Source organism: Phocoena sinus, chromosome 19 (assembly GCF_008692025.1).
Source record: "Phocoena sinus isolate mPhoSin1 chromosome 19, mPhoSin1.pri, whole genome shotgun sequence".
In the NCBI taxonomy this organism is placed as follows: domain Eukaryota; kingdom Metazoa; phylum Chordata; class Mammalia; order Artiodactyla; family Phocoenidae; genus Phocoena; species Phocoena sinus.
In genome coordinates this window covers 1,232,171-1,250,582 of record NC_045781.1, presented here as the reverse complement: position 1 = coordinate 1,250,582, position 18,412 = coordinate 1,232,171, and the positions used below count along the sequence as shown (strand labels likewise).

The following is an 18,412-nucleotide window of genomic DNA, read 5'->3' as shown; positions in this document are numbered from 1 at the left end:
GTTCCCTTGGAACACGGGAGAAGGGAGAGATTGTCACAGAACCACCCCCCCAGCGTGGAGCACAGGGAGGACCCTAGACCAGCCTGCGCTTGGGCCAGGGTCCTTCTGAGGGAGGCCCTGCTGTGGATGGGGTAGGCTGGCAGTGGTTCCCCCACCGCCCCCACCTGCACGTCTTCCCAGAGTCGGGGTGTCTGGAAAAGCGACACAATTCAATGCGCGATTCTGCTGAAGCATAATTCATCCCGTTATTAAAAGAGAGGGTTGTAAAGTGCTTGAAGAGAATTCCTAGACTAGGAAACCCCTATGGGGAGCTAGGACACCGTCAAAGCCTAAATGCAGGCAGCTAGGGGATCGTTGCTGCTCTCATTCCCTCCTTGCCCCTCCACCAGCTGCTGCAGTGCTGCCTGGCCAGGGTAGGAGCATATATATTAGGGCACCCTGTTACTCCTAGGTGAAGCCTTTCTGGGGTCTCCACTGACCACCTACGGTGTTCAGGGAGGTATCCCCACTCTGGTCGGTCAGGATTCTAATATCACCGGCGCTGTGCAGCCTGTGCAATCTCTGGCCGGTTCTCAGCACTAGCCGCAGTTCTCTGTGCATCCCTGTGAAGTCTCACGCTGAACAGGCACAGTTTAGCTTTCTTCCAGACACCTTGGTGACCCATGCAGATTTCTGAGGCATCTTTATTGCTCACATACCATTTTCGGTCAGGTCCACACAGGAATTCAATCCTCCTCCTCTGCCCTGAGCTTTGACTGCATGGAAATCCACATAGTACAGCATGAAACTTCCAAATAATTTAAAGGCTGGAAGAAATATGATTTGAGTAGGAGCCCCTTCTAGAAAGAGACTTACTGGAGTTAGGGAAATTATTTTTTGAGCTGAATAAGAGGGGAGGAAAATCCCAAAGTGACAGGCTCAAGTCATATTATATACTACCTCTCTTCCTAATAGGATATGTCTACATCCTGTTGGAATCAGTTTTGCTATGCGCAGTTTACTCACAGAAAGAAAGATGGCTTTCCCTGACTTATTTGGGGAATAGAAGAGACACTATGAGGAAAGGAATTTAACATGTGGGCTGAAAGCGCGACTGGGATGGGCACGGGTGAAGAGGAGCCAGGGAGCCTCAGAAAATGGAACAGATAAAGCGTTAAGGAGGTGGTGGGCGAAAGGGAGTTTTCCCGTTAAGAAAGTAGGTATCAGTCCATGTTTGTTCACTGATGGGAGGCCAGAAGAGAGGGGAAAATGGAGGAAAAGGATCATGAAAAACAGGAGTAAATTACTTTAAAATAAAGGATCAATAAAAACAGGAGTAAAATACTCCTGTTTTTCAGTAAAATGTCAACATCATTATACACCTGGGAAATTCTAATCAAAACCGTGAGATACCAGTCTACATCTACCAGGATGACTATGGGGGGAAAAGGGGAAATAGCAAGTATGGATGAGGCTGTGGAGAAATTGGAACACTCGCACATTGCTGATGGGAATGTAAAATGCTGCAATGTGAAAAACAGTTTAATAATATGAAAACCGGTTTAGCAGCTCCTCAAAAACTTAATACAGAAATGCCACTGGACTCAGCAATTCCAATCCTTGGGAAACCTGAAAGAATTGAAAGCAGAGACTCAAACACATTCGTGTGCAACAATTTTCATAGCAACATTATTCACGATGGCCAAAAGGTGGTAACAACTGAAGTGTCCATTAACACATGAATAGATTTTTAAATGTACATTCATACATTGGAATATTATTCAGTCATGAAAAGGAATAAAGTTCTGATACATGCCACAATATGATGAACCTTCAAAACATGCCAAACAATTAAAGCCAGACATGAAAGGAAAAATATTGTATGATTCCACTTGTAAGCAATATCTAGAATAGACAAGCTTGTACAGACTGAAAGTAGATTAGAGGTTTCCAGGGGCTGGATGGAGAGGGGAATGGGGGATTATTTCTCAATGGATACACATTTTCCATTTGGTTTGATTTTTTTTTTTTAAGCTAGGGGTGGTAGAAGCAAAATATTGAAAATAATGGGTGGGCTAAAAATTTCGTTTGTTTTTTTCTGTAAGATGGCTATAGTAGCACTTAGTTGTCTTTAACTTCATTCGAAACAATGTTGTTAGATTTTATGTGACAGCTGTCGTATCAGTATGCATTTTAAGAAAGACTTACCGAAATTGGTGAATTTTTGTGTAGCCATTTGAATATTGAACCTGGAAGAAAAAAGGCAACCTTTTGGTATATTATACTTTATTATTTCAAGAAAGGTAAAAACACAACTGAAATGCAGAAAAAGATTTGTGCAGTGTATGGAGAAGGTGCTGTGACTAATTGAACATGTCAAAAGTGGTTTGCAGGGGCTTCCCTGGTGGTGCAGTAGTTGAGAGTCTGCCTGCTAGTGCCGGGGACACGGGTTCGAGCCCTGGTCTGGGAGGATCCCACATGCCGCAGAGCAACTGGGCCTGTGAGCCACAACTACTGAGCCTGCGCGTCTGGAGCCTGTGCTCCACAACAGGAGAGGCTGCGATAGTGAGGGGCCCACGCACCGCAATGAAGAGTGGCCCCGCTTGCCACAACTAGAGAAAGCCCTCGCACAGAAATGAAGACGCAACACAGCAAAAAAAAAAAAAAAAAAAAGTTAATTAATTAATTAATAAACTCCTACCCCCAACATCCTCTTTAAAAAAAAAAAAAAAGTGGTTTGCAAAATTTCATGCTGGAGATTTCTTGCTGGACAATGCTCCACGGTCAGGTAGACCAGTTGAAGTTGATAGCGATCAATTAAGACATTAACTGAGAACAATCAACGTCATACCACACAGGAGATAGCCAACATACTCAAAATATCCAAATCAAGCGTTGAAAATCATTTGCACCGGCTTGGTTATGTTCATTGCTTTGATGTTTGGGTTCCACATAAGTTAAGCAAAAAAACCTTCTTGACCATATTTCCACATGTGATTCTCTACTGAAGCATAATGAAAATGTTCCATTTTTAAAACAAATTGTGACGGGCGATGAAAAGTGATACTGTACAATAATGTGGAATGGAGGAGATCATGGGGCAAGCGAAATGAACTACCACCAATCACACCAAAGGCTGGTCTTCATCCACAGAAGGTGATGTTGTGTATATGGAGGGATTGGAAGGGAGTCCTGTATCATGAGCTCCTTCCGGAAAACCAAACGATTAATTCCAACAAGTACTGCTCCAAATTAGACAAACTGAAAGCAGCACTCGATGAAAAGCGCCCAGAATTAGCCAACAGGAAACGCATAATCTTCCATCAGGGTACCACAAGACTGCATGTTTCTTTGATGACCAGGAAAAAACTGTTACAGCTTGGCTGGGAAGTTCTGATTCGTCCGCTCTATTCAACAGACATTGCATCTTCAGATTTCCATTTATTTCGGTCTTTACAAAATTCTCTTAATGAAAAAAATTTCAGTTCCTTGGAAGACTGTAAAAGGCACCTGGAACAGGTCTTTGCTCAAAAAGATTAAAAGTTTTGAGAAGATGGAATTATGAAGTTGCCTGAAAAATGGCAGAAGGTAGTGGAACAAAAGGGTGAATACGTTGTTCAATAAATTTCTTGGTGAAAACGAAAAATGTGTCTTTTATTTTTACTTAAAAAACCGAAGGCACTTTCGGGCCCATATTTAATGCCACTGAATTGTATACTTGAAAATTATTGAAATGGCAAATTTTTTAAAAATAAATTTATTTATTTTATTTATTTATTTTTGGCTGTGTTGGGTATTCGTTGCTAGGCGCGGGTTTTCTCTAGTTGCGGTGAATGGGGGCTACTCTCCATTGCGGTGGCTTCTCTTGTTGCGGAGCATGGGCTCTAGGCACGCGGGCTTCAGTAGTTGTGGCACACGGGCTCAGTAGTTGTGGCTCGCAGGCTCTAGAGCGCAGGCTCAGTAGTTCTGGCGCACGGGCTTAGTTGCTCTGCGGCATGTAGGATCTTCCCGGACCAGGGCTCGAACCCGTGTCCCCTGCATTGGCAGGCAGATTCTTAACCACTGCACCACCAGGGAAGCCCGCAAATTTCTTGTTATAATTTACTAGTATATATACACACACCAAAAAAACTGCAAAGTAAAAAAAAACAAAAACTGCAAAGTGACAGATTTTTGTCCAAATTCCAAAATTAAAAAATTTTCTGTTGGACTATTTCAGAATGTCATGAAATTTTTTTTGATGTAGCTGAAACAGCTAGCTTAATTGTATAAATATTCACCCACAATATTAGATCTCTTATAGGAATATGAACTTTAGGACCTAATTGTTCCCATCTGTATAGAATATACTTTCCTATCAAGAATATGAAAATTATTAGTCAACCAAATATTAATAGATGAAGAAAAAAATTGAATTTCTGTAGAGAATAGAATCAAGTGGTCACAACCAACTTAGCAAAAAGTGTTTTCCGTGGCCGCCTAGCCTGCGCGTCCGGAGCCAGTGCTCCGCTACGGGAGAGGCCGCAGCGGTGAGAGGCCCGCGTACCGCAAAACAAACAAACAAACAAAAAAACACAAAATATTTCCTGAATGAGTCTGGGTGTAAACATCTCTTTTATTTCCACAGAGTGGCCAGAGGGGTTTCCCTCACCACTACTCCCCTCTTCAGTGTCTTCCAGACCATAAAGCTTTGCCCCAATTTCTCTAGGTGGGTGGAGCTCAGAATGAGATCCCCAAGGTACATTGGTTTCTGCTGTTTCCATTGCTGGGTCCTGCATCTCTTGGTAAATATCTTTGTTTCTATCAATCTGAATGGCCCAAAGCACAGCAAAAATATTAGTGTGAAGTACTTCCCTGGTGACGCCGTGGTTAAGAATCCACCTGCCAATTCAGGGGAGACGGGTTCAAGCCCCGGCCCGGGAAGATCCCGCACGCTGCGGAGCAACTAACCCCGTGCGCCACAACTACTATTCCTGCATACCACAACTACTGAAGCCCGCGCGCCTAGAGCCCGTGCTCCACAACGAGAGAAGCCACTGCGATGAGAAGCCCGGGCACTGCAATGAAGAGTAGCCCCCACTCACAGCAACTAGGGAAAGCCCGTGCTCAGCAATGAAGACCCAACGCTGCCAAAAAATAAATTAATAAGAATAAAAGTTAAAAAAATTAGTGTGAAAATAAATTATGAATATTGTTTCTCACTGAATCCAGACAGACTTACCAACTTTGTAGTTGTAGTAATATTCTTCACAACTGACTTTGTGTGTTTAGGCCTAATGGTCTGCGCTAGTGGCTCCATTGTCCTTTGCCTGCACACGCAAAAGCACAAATAGCGAGTCCAACACATCTTCCAGATCTTCTGCTGAGGCCATAGCCACATGTACTATCTTGATCATTATGAGCTCCTTTTCCCCCTTTACTCACTGTCTTCTCTTTTGTCTATTTGGATGAGTCTATTCCAGGCCAGTGGCTGGTGCATACCTCTATGTTTTTGTCTGGGATGGAACCAGCCTGGAGTCTTTTCTCTCTCATCCTGACCCAACCCACTGAACCCATCCAAGGACTGATTCCAATGCTTCAGGCTATGGGCGAGTGAAGAGCAAGGAGATAATATCTATCCTCTTCAACTTAGGAGGGACAGACCCACGTGTCTGAGTGACTCTGTAGAATGATGTATCCGTGTCCATGCGTCATTTTGGAAGCCGCTGAAATCATATCTTTAGCCTTCAGAAGTAGTTGAGCTTGAAGAAGGCTAAAGTGATTCCTTTCTCAACACTTCGCTGTTGAGATCTGCAGACAAGTTTCCCAGAAATCAGCCTTCGGCCTCTTTAAGAAGGAGTTAAGCTCCGCCTCTACGCCCGGACGTTGGCAGCTCCACTTCCCAGTGTCCCTAGTGGGGCCATTTAACCTGTGTTCCCCGTCACTGATGCAGCGCGCCGCTCGCCGAAGCCTGTGGAGCTGTGGGAACAGCCCAGAATGCCTTCTGCTAAGCGGAAGAGACATTAAGCCAATGAACACTGGGTAATACCCAGCTCAGGTAAATACAGCGTCCTGCAGGTCCTCACCCTACCTTACCCCCACTCGTGTCCTAAGAGTGAGGGGCGCCTGATCACATCACTGCTTCCCAGCCACAAAGACATTTTTAAAAATCTTTCCGAAAGAATATAAAATATTTATTAGATACAGATGATTAATATTCCTGACTATGAGTTCATGATCTGTTATGGTCAAGAACTACTGAGACCCTCCTCTTTTCTTTTTTAATATTTATTTAATTTATTTATTTGGTTGCGCCAGGTGGGCTCCTTAGCTATGGCATGCATATGGGATCTAGCACCCTGACCAGGGATCCAACCCTGGCCCCCTGGTTAAGACTCCTGAGCGCGGAGTTTTAACCACTGTGCTACTAGGGAAGTCCCCCAGAGCCTCTTTTTATTCGACAATTCTTATGCATCAAAATTGAGAGAACAGGAACCCAGGAGAGAAGCATATATATATATATTTTTTTGCGGTACACAGGCCTCTCACTGTTGTGGCCTCTCCTGTTGCGGAGCACAGGCTCCAGACACCCAGGCTCAGCAGCCATGGCTCATGGGCCCAGCCCCTCCGCGGCATGTGGGATCTTCCCGGACCGGGGCACGAGCCCATGTTCCCTGCATCGGCAGGGGGACTCTCAACCACTGCGCCACCAGGGAAGCCTAGAAGCATATAAGGTAAGAGTTAAAGTCAGCTGTTATTTCTGATAATATAGCAGGGAAGGATCCAGAGCTCACTTATGTACTGAAACAATTTAAAATGCAGGATTTGAAAAACACACAAAGACATCCTTGATCACCATCTGAGAGTCTGCACTGGAAAAAGACTTTAAGAGTCTAGCAAATGTAGGAAGCCTTTTGCAGCAAGTTCTCATGTGTTCAGCTCTAGGCAGTCTACACTGGAGAAAGGCCTTACTGGTAGTGCAGTGAATATGGGAAATCCTTTAGCCAAAACTCCTATCTCAATGACTGTTTGAGAGTTCACACTGGAGAAGGCCTTATGAGTGTGGGGAATGTGACAAAACCTTTATGTACAAATACAAACTTGTCCAGCACCAGAGAACTCACAGCAGCAAAAGGCCTTTAGAGTATAGCTAATGTGAGACGTTCTTTAGACAAAACTTCAGCCTCGTTAAATACCAGAGAATTCACACTGGATCAAGGCCTTATACATGCAGCAAATGTGGGAAGTCATTTAGAAAACATTGCAGCCTCATTCCCCACTGAAAATGTCACACCATGGACAGGCCCCATAAAATCAAATGTGGGAAAACATCATTTCCAGGCCTAACTTTTTTTTAGTACTAGAAAGTTCACACTTAAGAAAGGTCTTAGATCTGCAGAGAATGTGATTGGTGGTAAAAGTCGTTTATTTGGACTTCCCTGGTGGTGCAGTGGTTAAGAATCCACCTGCCAATGCAGGGGACACGGGTTTGATCCCTGATCTGGGAAGATCCCACATGCTGCGGGGCAACTAAACCCGTGCACAGCAACTACTGAATCTGTGTTCTAGAACCCACGAGCCACAACTACTGAGCTCGCGTGCTGCAACTGCTGAAGCCCGTGCGCCTAGAGCCTGTGCTCTGCAACAAGAGAAGCCACCGCAATGAGAAGCCCACGCACTGCAACGAAGAGTAGCCCCCACTCGCTGCAACTAGAGAAAGCCCGCGCGCAGCAGTGAAGACCCAACGCAGCCAAAAAAACAAAAACGAAAGTCCTTTCTTTTATGAAATGTGGGTGAGAGTAGATGATAGTTGATGTCTGCGAGATGTCCCCTTTGGACCAAAATCGTCAGCAAATCATCCTCTCCCGACCACTGCGACCATTAAATCCTCCCACTCACACTTCCCCCTTACCTCATGTCTACCTTCCTCCATGGCTGTTGGCCCCACACAGCTGCTATGAGTTGTTTATGTAGCATCCAGGAACACATCTCTGGAGCCATTCCACATGGTGTCAAATCCCAGCTCTGCTACTTTTGAGCAGTGTGACCCTGGGCAAGTTAATGAACTCTGTACATCAGTTTCCTTCTTGTTAAAATGGGGTAATATGGCATCTACTGTGCAAGAATGTTATTAGAATAAAATGTTTAAGAGAAGAGTACAGAACACAGCCTGATGCTGTGGGTGAATTAGTGGTTTTTATCCCTGCTGTCGTTAGCATTGTGGTCATCCTGCCTGATCTCAGCAACTTGTGGAAATAAAGTCTATACACTTCTATTCCTTGGTCATCAATTTCAAAGATTCACCTATATCTGTTTCGGAACTTCTCTTTCCCTTCTTGTCCTCCACAGTAGAAATCTTGCAGCAGGCCATGGCCAGTTGCTATAACAGAGTATGCATCATACTTTCTCATGTTTTCTCTGTGAATTTGCTTCATTTATTTCCTGGATCTTCTGTATCTTAATCATCTCTACTCAACAAAAACTATGCTCCGATTGGATGAAAAATAAAGCCAACAAAAATATTCTTCAGGGATTCCGTGGTGGCGCAGTGGTTGAGAGTCCGCCTGCCGATGCGGGGGATGGGAGTTCGTGCCCCGGTCCGGGAGGGTCCCGCGTGCCACGGAGCGGCTGGGCCCATGAGACATGGCTGCTGAGCCTGCGCGTCCGGAGCCTGTGCTCCACAACGGGAGAGGCCACGACAGTGAGAGGCCCGCGTACCGCAAAAAAAAAAAAAAAATTGATTACTCATAAAATCAAGCTATTAGAAGAAGTTGAGTAGTTCTTGAAAGGGAAGTGTGTTGTTCCTTTTTAAAATCCCATTTACTCTTTTTGCTTTTTGGCTGTACCACATGCGGGATTTTCGTTCCCTGACCAGGGACTGAACCCGTGCCCCCTGCAGTGGAAGTGCGGAGTCTTAACCACTGGAGTGCCAGGGAATTCCTTCCACTTACTCTTTATTTCATTTTTTAACTAAAATGTACAATGATGCACACAAATCTTATGGGTTCACTTAAATTTTTACACATGTATAGAGCAAAATATTCTTCACTCAGATCAAAATTTAGAATATTTCCAACACTTCGGTAGGTTCCTGGTGGCCCATCCTTGTCAATAGCTCCTCCTACAATGGTAACCACTATTTACACTATCACCATGGATTTTTTTTGACTATCATTGAGTGGAAGTAAATGGTGACCTACAAAATTTTCTCTTTTGTGTCTTCCTTGTTTTGAACGTTATTATGTCTGTGGCATTCGTCTGTTACACATACCAGAATTAAGTTAGGATGAGGTCAGAATGCAGTAGTGTAAGCCCTTAATTCAATATAACTGGAATCCATATAAGAACAGAAAATTTGGATACAGTCCTTAGAAGAGAATGCCAGGTGAAGATGAAGGCAGAGATTGGGTTGATGCTTCTGTGTAACAGGAATCATTAAAGATTGTGAGCAAATCATCAGAAGTTTTGGGAAAGTCATGAAACAGCTCTCAGAAGGAACCAACCCTGCTGACATCTTGATCTCAGGCTTCTAGCCCCCAGAAATGTGAGAAAATAGAGGGAACCAGAGACATATGTCACCCTTGTCTACTTGCTTTATGGCTGCCTGATTTTCTTCTCCACATTCTCTCTGATAGCCTGTCTGAATTCCTCTTTCATTTCTGACCAAACTGACTGATCCTCACATCCATTCTAAAGCCTTCACTACACATGCATTGAAGATCAGTAAAGAGTGTGTTGAACTCACAGCTACTGAGCATTGTTTTAGCATCTCTATAGCCATTGTTTACATACACTATTAAAAATTCTTTTCCAGGTGCAATTTGCTAGTGGAAGTTGATAGGAGTTTTTCTCTAAATTTCTCTCATCCCTGAAAGAGATGATCATCCTTTCCCATTTTGTGAACTGAAAGAGTCACATAAGAAAAACATGACTGAATGTTTGCAAGTTTCAAATGGCAGGAATGATCAGGGATGTGAAAAATTCCCAGATATAAATGTTACTGTGAAATAGAAGCATGTTTTATATGTACTTAATATCTTAATTCCAATAATATCTCACCTCCATTCAGTATAAAGATCTCAGATACTTCTTGGTTCTTAGTGCACCACTTACAAGACATTAAACAGTTTGGTTTAACCAATATTCAGACCACAAACACTGTGCTGAGTATCTTCATATCCCTTTCTTGGAGAGAGGCATTTTTAAAAAAATAAATGTATTTATTTATGGCTGCGTTGGGTCTTCGTTGCTGTGCACAGGCTTTCTCTAGTTGCGGCGAGTAGGGGCTACTTTTCGTTTATATATTTGTATATAATCTTTTTAATCAGAGGAAGGTTAAGAGCCTTTATTTGTTATTGAATGACTGCAGTTCTTAAGGGTCAGCTGTGGTTAGTAAGGAGGGCAAATTTTGGATTTAAAAGCCTTTCTTGTCTCTAATACAAATTGTTATTCCTACTCTAAGATGGTCAAACTTTTAAACAAATTTATTTCCTAATTTCTCTTAGCAGTAGTTCTGTTTCCTTCCTTATAGCTCTTACTATATTTCGCTTCATCAATATAATTTTTTGGTATTACTATTCTACTAGTCATCTCTCTTTTTTTCTGTTTAATTTTAGTATTTAATTAATTAATTAGTTTATTTATTTTGGCTGCTCTGGATCTTGGTTGTGGCACGTGATGTCTTTGTTGTGGAATGTGGACTTCTTAGTTGCAGCATGTGAAATCTTAGTTGCAGTGTGCGGGATCTAGTTCCCTGACCAGGGATTGAACAGTGGGCCCCCTGTATTGCGAGTGCAGAGCCTTACCCACTGGACCACCAGGGAAGTCCCCTCTGTTTAATTTTTTTTTTTTTGTATGTGAATGTTTATAGTGGCTTTATTCATAATCTCCAATAATTATAAACAACCCAAATATCTTTCAATGGATATATTTTAGAATAAACAGTGATATATTGATACAATAGAATGCTGACTGACAATAAAAAGAACTACTGAACCATTAAAATGTGAACAAATGTCACAGATATTATGCCAGAAAACATATTACATGATGTTCTGGAAAAGACAAAACTAGGAAAACAAAAATTTGATCAGTGGTTACTAGGAGTGGAAACTGACTTTTGAAAAAACATGAAGGAACTTTGGTGATGGTGGTGCTTCCCGAACTGTATAGATGCCACAGCACTGCACACAAAAAAATCAATTTTACCAAATGTAAATTATCAATAAAACCAACTTTAAAAACCCATCAGTCATTTTTCACCTATCTATTGCCAAAAATCCAAATCTAATGACCCATCATTTTAGGGAGCCTGTAGGATAACGGGCACTCTTATACATGAGTATAAATTGGTACAACCTCCATGGAAAGCAGTTTGGTACCATCTACCAAAACTGCCTAAATCCTTTGACTCAGCAAAAAGCTAATTCTTACCTGGTACTTGCTCATCTGTATGCACACTTCAAGTTACTACATCGCACTCCGGTACCCAGTACTTTCTGAAAGTTTGCTTTAACCGAAAGAACTTCATTCGTACCTGTCTCTGTTAACTGGAAAAAAATCGAGATTTTCACATTTATGAAAAAAAGCAGAGGGGGAAAACAGCAGTTTGTTTTGCAGAGAGCCACTAGAGACGGCAGCATGTCTGGGCAGTGGGAGTGGCACTGCCAAGCTCTTTCCCTGGGAGCTACTACCCTCTGGCATCTCAGCATCCAGAGCCATCACTTTGAATTTTCTGTGAGCATCTATGTTTTATCCCATTTTATGCCTCTGTTAGCAAGATGTGTCATAAGGTAATTTCTTCAACTTTTGCCATTTTGGCTTACAGAAGGTTTCAGAGGCATACTCTACTTTTGGATAGCAGGGGAAACCTGTATAATTACAAATGATGGAAACCCAAATATCCATAGAATGCACTACGGCACTATGCATCAGTAAAGATGGACACTTCCTATGGAATAATCAAATTCATTTGTTATCTGTATAACAGCATGTACTGCACATGGGGTTTGTGGTTAAAAACGGGGAAAGGTAATTATACTAATTTGTTGTGTATGCTTTAAGAAACTAGATACACAAGAAACTAATAGTAATGACTATGGAGAAAGACTGAATTGGGCAGAAATGGATGTTAATTCATGGAAAGGGAGGAAGTTTGTGGCCTGAAGAGCCCACAGTTGTTTCTTATCCATGTACAGTTAGTACGGACTTGTTAGTGATGGCTGGGGAAATGCCACTACTTTGTATTGGTAGGTGCTTTGTGAAAAAACTGAGAAGACACCTAGGAAGCTAAGAATGTTGATCCAAAGAGGGAATTCCACTGCAGCTGATAGCACTCCCCTCCAATCCCACTCCTCTTAGTAGAGGCTAACATCCCATCAAATTGGCTGAGTCATACCACACCTTCAGGCAGATTAAAAAAAAAAGAGAGAGAGAAAAGACACAGGAAATGGACTGAGTTATTTTAATTAGGTTCTTTGTAAGAAGTTTAGAACACTGCTTTGTGAGGATAAATTCTGTTTGTGAGAGCAAACACAGAGCGGAGGTAACCCTGGAGCTGAGGAACAGCTTTGATTCTTCGCAGAATTTGTGAGTCCACATCTTTTTGATCAACCTTGCGCTGCTCTGTAATCTCGTATTTCTCTCTCTCTGTGTTGAAGATCTCACCTTCCTGGTGCCTGGGCTTACGCAGCTTCTTCTTGAAGTAAGCGTCAGTGAGATGTTCTGGGATTTTCACACCACTGATATCAATTTTGGTGGAAGTGGCAATGACAAATTTCTGGTGTGTTCTCCGCAGAGTATCTCGATTGAGGGACAGAGGCCCAGTCACAAGTAGTAAGCCGCTGATCAGCTGCTTCAGGGAAGTGACCCTCTTGCCTCTGTGGTGCCCAGTGAGGATAACCAGGATGGTCCCAGGGGTGATGCTGGCGCAGTTTTCTCACATGCTTACTGAGGGGTTTTTGCCGTGACTCAACAGCTTTCAAGGCACATCTTCAGTAGGATAATACCTAGGCATTTTGCGAAGTTTAACCACCTGGGTAACACCATTCTTGTCACCCCCAACTGGTTTTGTGACAGTAGCAAGGACCTTCACCTTCTTTTTCTTTTCAACCTTGGATTTAGATGCTGAATACTTCCTCTTGTACAAGGCCTTTCTGGAATACATAGCCGATCAGGAATATCTGCCAATTCCTCTGACCAGGACAGGGTTTCGGCTGCAGTGGGGTTTCCCCTTCTTAACCTGCTTCACCTTTTGAACCTTGTCACCAGTCTCAGCCTTCTTGGCTTCAAGTTTTTTCTCCTTAGTATCTGGCTTCTCAGCCTTTTCACCTGCCATCTTGCAAGATGGGAAAGAGCCCCTCTGTTTAATTTTAAAGAATGTTAATAGGTTCATCATCTAGGCAGGGTGCTGAAGCAGTCTTGAGGTTTCTACTCCCTACATTCTTCTGTGATTCATTCTGATTCTACTCTCTGCACTGCTGTTACCTCCCATTAAGCCCTCACCCTCTCCACCTGGAATATATATTTAAACTTGACATATATGTCATGTGCTACCATCAAATGCAGGTATGTGTTAAAACTGGGGATATAGTCGGGCACAAAACATAATCCCTACCTGTCCAGTGGTAATGAGCTCCCTTCAGCTTTTGTTTATCTGGTAATGTCTTTATTTCTCCCTCATTTTTTTTTTTTTTTTTTTTTTTTTTTTGCGTTACGCGGGCCTCTCACGGTTGCGGCCTCTCCCGTTCCGGAGGACAGGCTCCGGACGCGCAGGCTCAGCGGCCATGGCTCACGGGCCCAGCCACTCCGCGGCATGTGGGATCCTCCCAGACCGGGGCACGAACCCGTGTCCCCTGCATCGGCAGGCGGACTCTCAACCACTGCGCCACCAGGGAAGCCCTCTCCCTCATTTTTAAAAAAATTAATTTATATTTATTTTTGGCTGCGTTGGGTCTTCGTTGCTTCACGCGGCTTTCTCTAGTTGCGGCGAGTGGGGGCTACCCTTCATTGCGGTGCCCGGGGTTCTTATTCTGGTGGCTTCTCTTGTTCCAGAGCATGGCTGTAGGTTCGCAGGCTTTAGTAGTTGTGGCATGTGGACAACTGGGAAAAGTGGAGACTATGCCCAGGGAAGCCCTCTCCGTTTTGTTTTTTTTAAAATACATATATGCTCTTTTTTAAAGCAAATAAATTTGTTTGTTTGTTTGTTTATTTTTGGCTGCATTGGGTCTTTATTGCTGTGCACGGGCTTTCTCTAGTTGCAGCGAGCAGGGGCTACTCTACGTTGCCGTGTGTGGGATTCTCATTGTGGTGGCTTCGCTTGTTGCGGAGTATGGGCTCTAGGCACGCGGGCTCAGTAGTTGTCGCTCACAGGCTTTAGAGCGCAGGCTCAGTAGTCGTGGCGTACCGGCTCGGTAGTTGTGGTACATGGGCTTAGTTGCTCTGCGGCAGGTGGGATTTTCTCGGATCAGGGCTCGAACTCATGTCTCCTGCATTGACAGACGGATTCTTAATGACTGCGGCACCAGGGAAGTCCATCCCTCATTTTTTAAAGGGAGTTTTGCCAGGTATAGAATTCTCAGTTGACATTTTTGTTTTTAATCTCTGTGGGGGAAAGAGGGCTTGGAGCTTACTAGTCCACCATTTTGCTGATGTCACTCCTCACATAGTGTTTTAATTGAAACTTTTTTAACTTAAAAAAAGAATGGGTCTAGCAATCTGGATTGGATGACCTAGTGACACAGTAAAAACTTGGTCAGAACTAGGAAAAAAATAGGAAACAGAGCACACTATGTTTTTGCCTTTTCCTGTTTGCACATCTGTCCATATGCCATTTCTTTTAAGAAGTTTTTAGAAACAACATGTATGTAATTTCAAAATTTAAATAAATTTTTTACTCAAAATATTATCATGGAAATGTTTGATCTTTATTTCATTCTCTTATTTATTAATGTAGAACACTAATATTAACTTTAGTTTTCATTGGAAATAATTCCTCTTTTTTGGTTAAATCCAAAGTTTGTTACACAGGTTTATTTTAGTTTTGTTTTCATTTATGTGATTATATCTTAAACTATTTTGTTATATCTATTCAGACACTATAATTACATAATTCTAAAATAAAACAAGTACATTCTGAGTGCTATAGTTTCATCCTTTCTCCTCTGTCCTCTTCCTTCTCCTCATCTCACAGGTGCCCCTTGTATACAGTTTTATTTTTCCATTATTAAGATAGAAATGCATAAATATATAGAAATGCATAAACTATATGAATTATATTCACTTTCTTGCCAAAATAAGGCTAACTGCACAAAGTATTCTGATAGTTACTGACAGTTTAGGTCTGCATAGTTGAAATAACTTACTCCTCATGTCCACAGTTGCCCGGTGCTCTCTTAGGAGGATGCACCCTGATTTATTCAATCTTGGTTATTACCAAAAATGCTGCAAAAAATAGTTCTGTGCTTGTTAAAAAATCTTTTAACTTTTTTTTTTTTTTTTTTTTTTTTTTTTGCTGTACGCGGGCTTCTCACTGTTGCGGCCTCTCCCGTTGCGGAGCACAGGCTCCGGACACGCAGGCTCAGGGGTCTAGCTGCTCCGCAGCATGTGGGGTCTTCCCGGACCGGGGCACGAACCCGTGTCCCCTAGCATCGGCAGGCCGACTCTCAACCACTGCACCACCAGGGAAGCCCTGCTTTTAACATTTATATAAAGTTGGAATAATTGTTAGGAGAGCAAACAAATTTACTGGCTCTAATAACAGGTACTCAATATTTTATAGTCTCCAGAGTCCTCTGATTGCAGTAATATCAAACTCCAACATTCCCTTTAAATTTAAAAATAATGTTTTTTACTAATGTAAATATGAGTATTAATTTCCTCACTCAGACTAAGGCTGGCATGCTTGGAACTTTCTCACTCCTTTATCTGTATAACTTCACTTTGGTCTCTGTACACATTCTTCCATCCATTGACTTGATTCTTAATCAGCTGGTCATGGCCAACTCTTTGGTGCTTTCCTTCCAAAGAAATCCCTCAGATAATAGCAGCTTTTGGATGGCAATATTGCCTGTATGATTTTGGATGTAAAGTTCTACTTACACTGAATGGGCAGAGGGGTTTCCCTCAGCACCACCTGTCTCTTGAGTGACTTCTAGGCCATTAAGATTTGTCCAATTCCTTTACCACCTGTCACACTTGGGGCATAGTCTCCACTTTTCCCAGCTGTCTAAGCTGGCAGAGGGGTCCTGTGTGGGGGTCAAGCCATCAGGGTGAGCCCTGGACTCTGGCCGAGAACAGTGCCAGCCCTTTACCACACAACTGCTGAGACAATCTCGGGACTGGCCTGAGGGAGCAGGACCTGTCCAGGACAATGCAACCATCACCGGGGCTTCCTGCTATCCTCAAAGTACTGTGGCCAAATGCCGCCCCAACCTTGTAACCCAGACTTACCTGCATCCCAGGACCCTAAGAGGACATCTTCACCTATTCTCTTTCATTCTAAGGTACTTCTAATTTAGCACTTCTTTCACGTTTCCTGTCTGTGTTCCTTAAATGGTCGAAAACTCACAAGGGCAGGCTTGTCTGTCTTGTTTTCTGACTTTTCTTGTGCACCTACAGTAGTGCCTGAAACTCAGTAGATGCTCACTGAACATTTATTAAAGAACTGAGGGACTTCCATGGTAGACACTGGTTAAGAATCCACCTGCCAATGCAGGAGACACGGGTTTGATCACTGGTCCGGGAAGATCCCACATGCTATGGAGCAACTAAGCCCATGCTCCACAACTACTGAGCCTACGCTCTAGAGCCTGCGAGCCACAACTACTGAAGCCTGCACACCTAGAGCCTGTGCTCCACAACAAGAGAAGCCATCGCAATGAGAAGATCGCGCACCGCAATGAAGAGTAGCCCTTGCTCTGGGCAACTAGAGAAAGCCCGCACACAGTAATGAAGACCCAAAAATAAATAAATAAAATAAAATTAAAAAAAATTTATTAAACATGACACCCTAGATTCCACATCCATTTTTGCTTTTTACTGTTAAGGCTATTTTGAAAGTCCTTTTAAGCTATACTTCAAAGTATTAATATTTTCACGAATGAAAAAATAATCACATTTCTAAAACAAAATCCTGAGTGGCCAAAGTTTCAGCATAGCCGCTGCTCAGATAACTGTCTCTTCTCAGACTCCAGTGTGTCCTGTTCAGTTTTCTCTGAGATCTTAACTTTTGTTTTCTAATCCTCTACTGATATTTTCCCAGAGCTATCCAGCCATTATCTTTAAATAAGTACATAATCATTAGTGGCTTTCAGTGATTTTCATTTCACAACTTTTTCTGGAATAATCTCAACTCCTTATGCCCACACAATCCCTGCTATAACAATAAGAATGATAATCACTTCTCATCAAAGAGATCAGATTTTGGTGTCCCCTCAATTTTTGTTTCATTTTGTTTTTTCCACACTTTAATGTATTCATTTTTCAATAAGTTTAAATCCTTGAGGTGTATGGCATCACACAGATTCTGTGTCCACGGCCTCAGCAGCAAGGTTGTTTGGGAATTCGGCACGAACCATGTCACTGTCTCCGTGAACACAAGCTACCTTTCCCCAGGTTACTCTGGTTTTGTTCGGTTTTCCACCAGGAGTTACTTTGTTTTCTTTGCTTTGTACACGTAAGCACGGCTCTTGCCTAGATATTTAGAATTCTGTTTCATTTCGAGCATAGACCCCTTCAGTTTTTTTTTAATATAAATTTATTTATTTAATTTTGGCTGCATTGGGTCTTCGTTGCTGCGCGCGGGCTTTCTCTGGTTGCTGTGAGCGGGGGCTACTCTTCATTGTGGTGCTCTGGCTTCTCATTGTGGTGGTCCCTCCTGCTGCGGAGCACAGGTTCCAGGAGCACGGGCTTCAGCAGTCGCGGCATGCACGCTGAGTAGTTGCAGCTCACGGGCCCAGCCCCTCCGCGGCACGTGGGATCCTCCCAGACCAGGGACCGAATCTGTGTCCACCGCACCGGCAGGCGGACTCTCAACCACTGCGCCACCACGGAAGTCCCAGACCCCTTCAATTTTAAGAACTATGTGCTCCCTCTGGTTCCGGAGACTGAGCTTATAGCCAGCAAAATGGCCTTGGACCACAGCCTTCCAGGCATATTTGTCCTTTCAGAAGTCCTGTTCCAACGGGCCTCCACAGTCTTCAAGATGGTTGAAACAGAAAGGCCTATGTCCCAAACTTTTATCTCAGGGTTCTGGTATCTTTGCACAGGTGCTGTAACCGGGCCACTTTACCGGGCGGTCCAGGTGAGCAGCGCTCCACCCTCGGTCCCAGAGCTGTTGGAACTACATTTCCCAGAGGACGCTGCGCCGGGGGCCTTCGGCGATTAGCCAATTAAAGCTCAGGAGGAGGGCACTTCCCTGCGAGAGCATCGCGTAGGGGCAGGACTTCCGGCATTC

General features: G+C 43.2%; 2 pseudogenes; both read right to left on the bottom strand.

Annotated features, from left to right (window-relative positions):
* Positions 1 to 12,445: 12,445 nt before the first annotated feature.
* LOC116743537 lies at positions 12,446 to 13,294 on the bottom strand (annotated as a pseudogene).
* A 4,154-nt stretch (positions 13,295 to 17,448) lies between these two features.
* Positions 17,449 to 18,111, bottom strand: LOC116743539 (annotated as a pseudogene).
* Between the last annotated feature and the right edge of the window lie 301 nt (positions 18,112 to 18,412).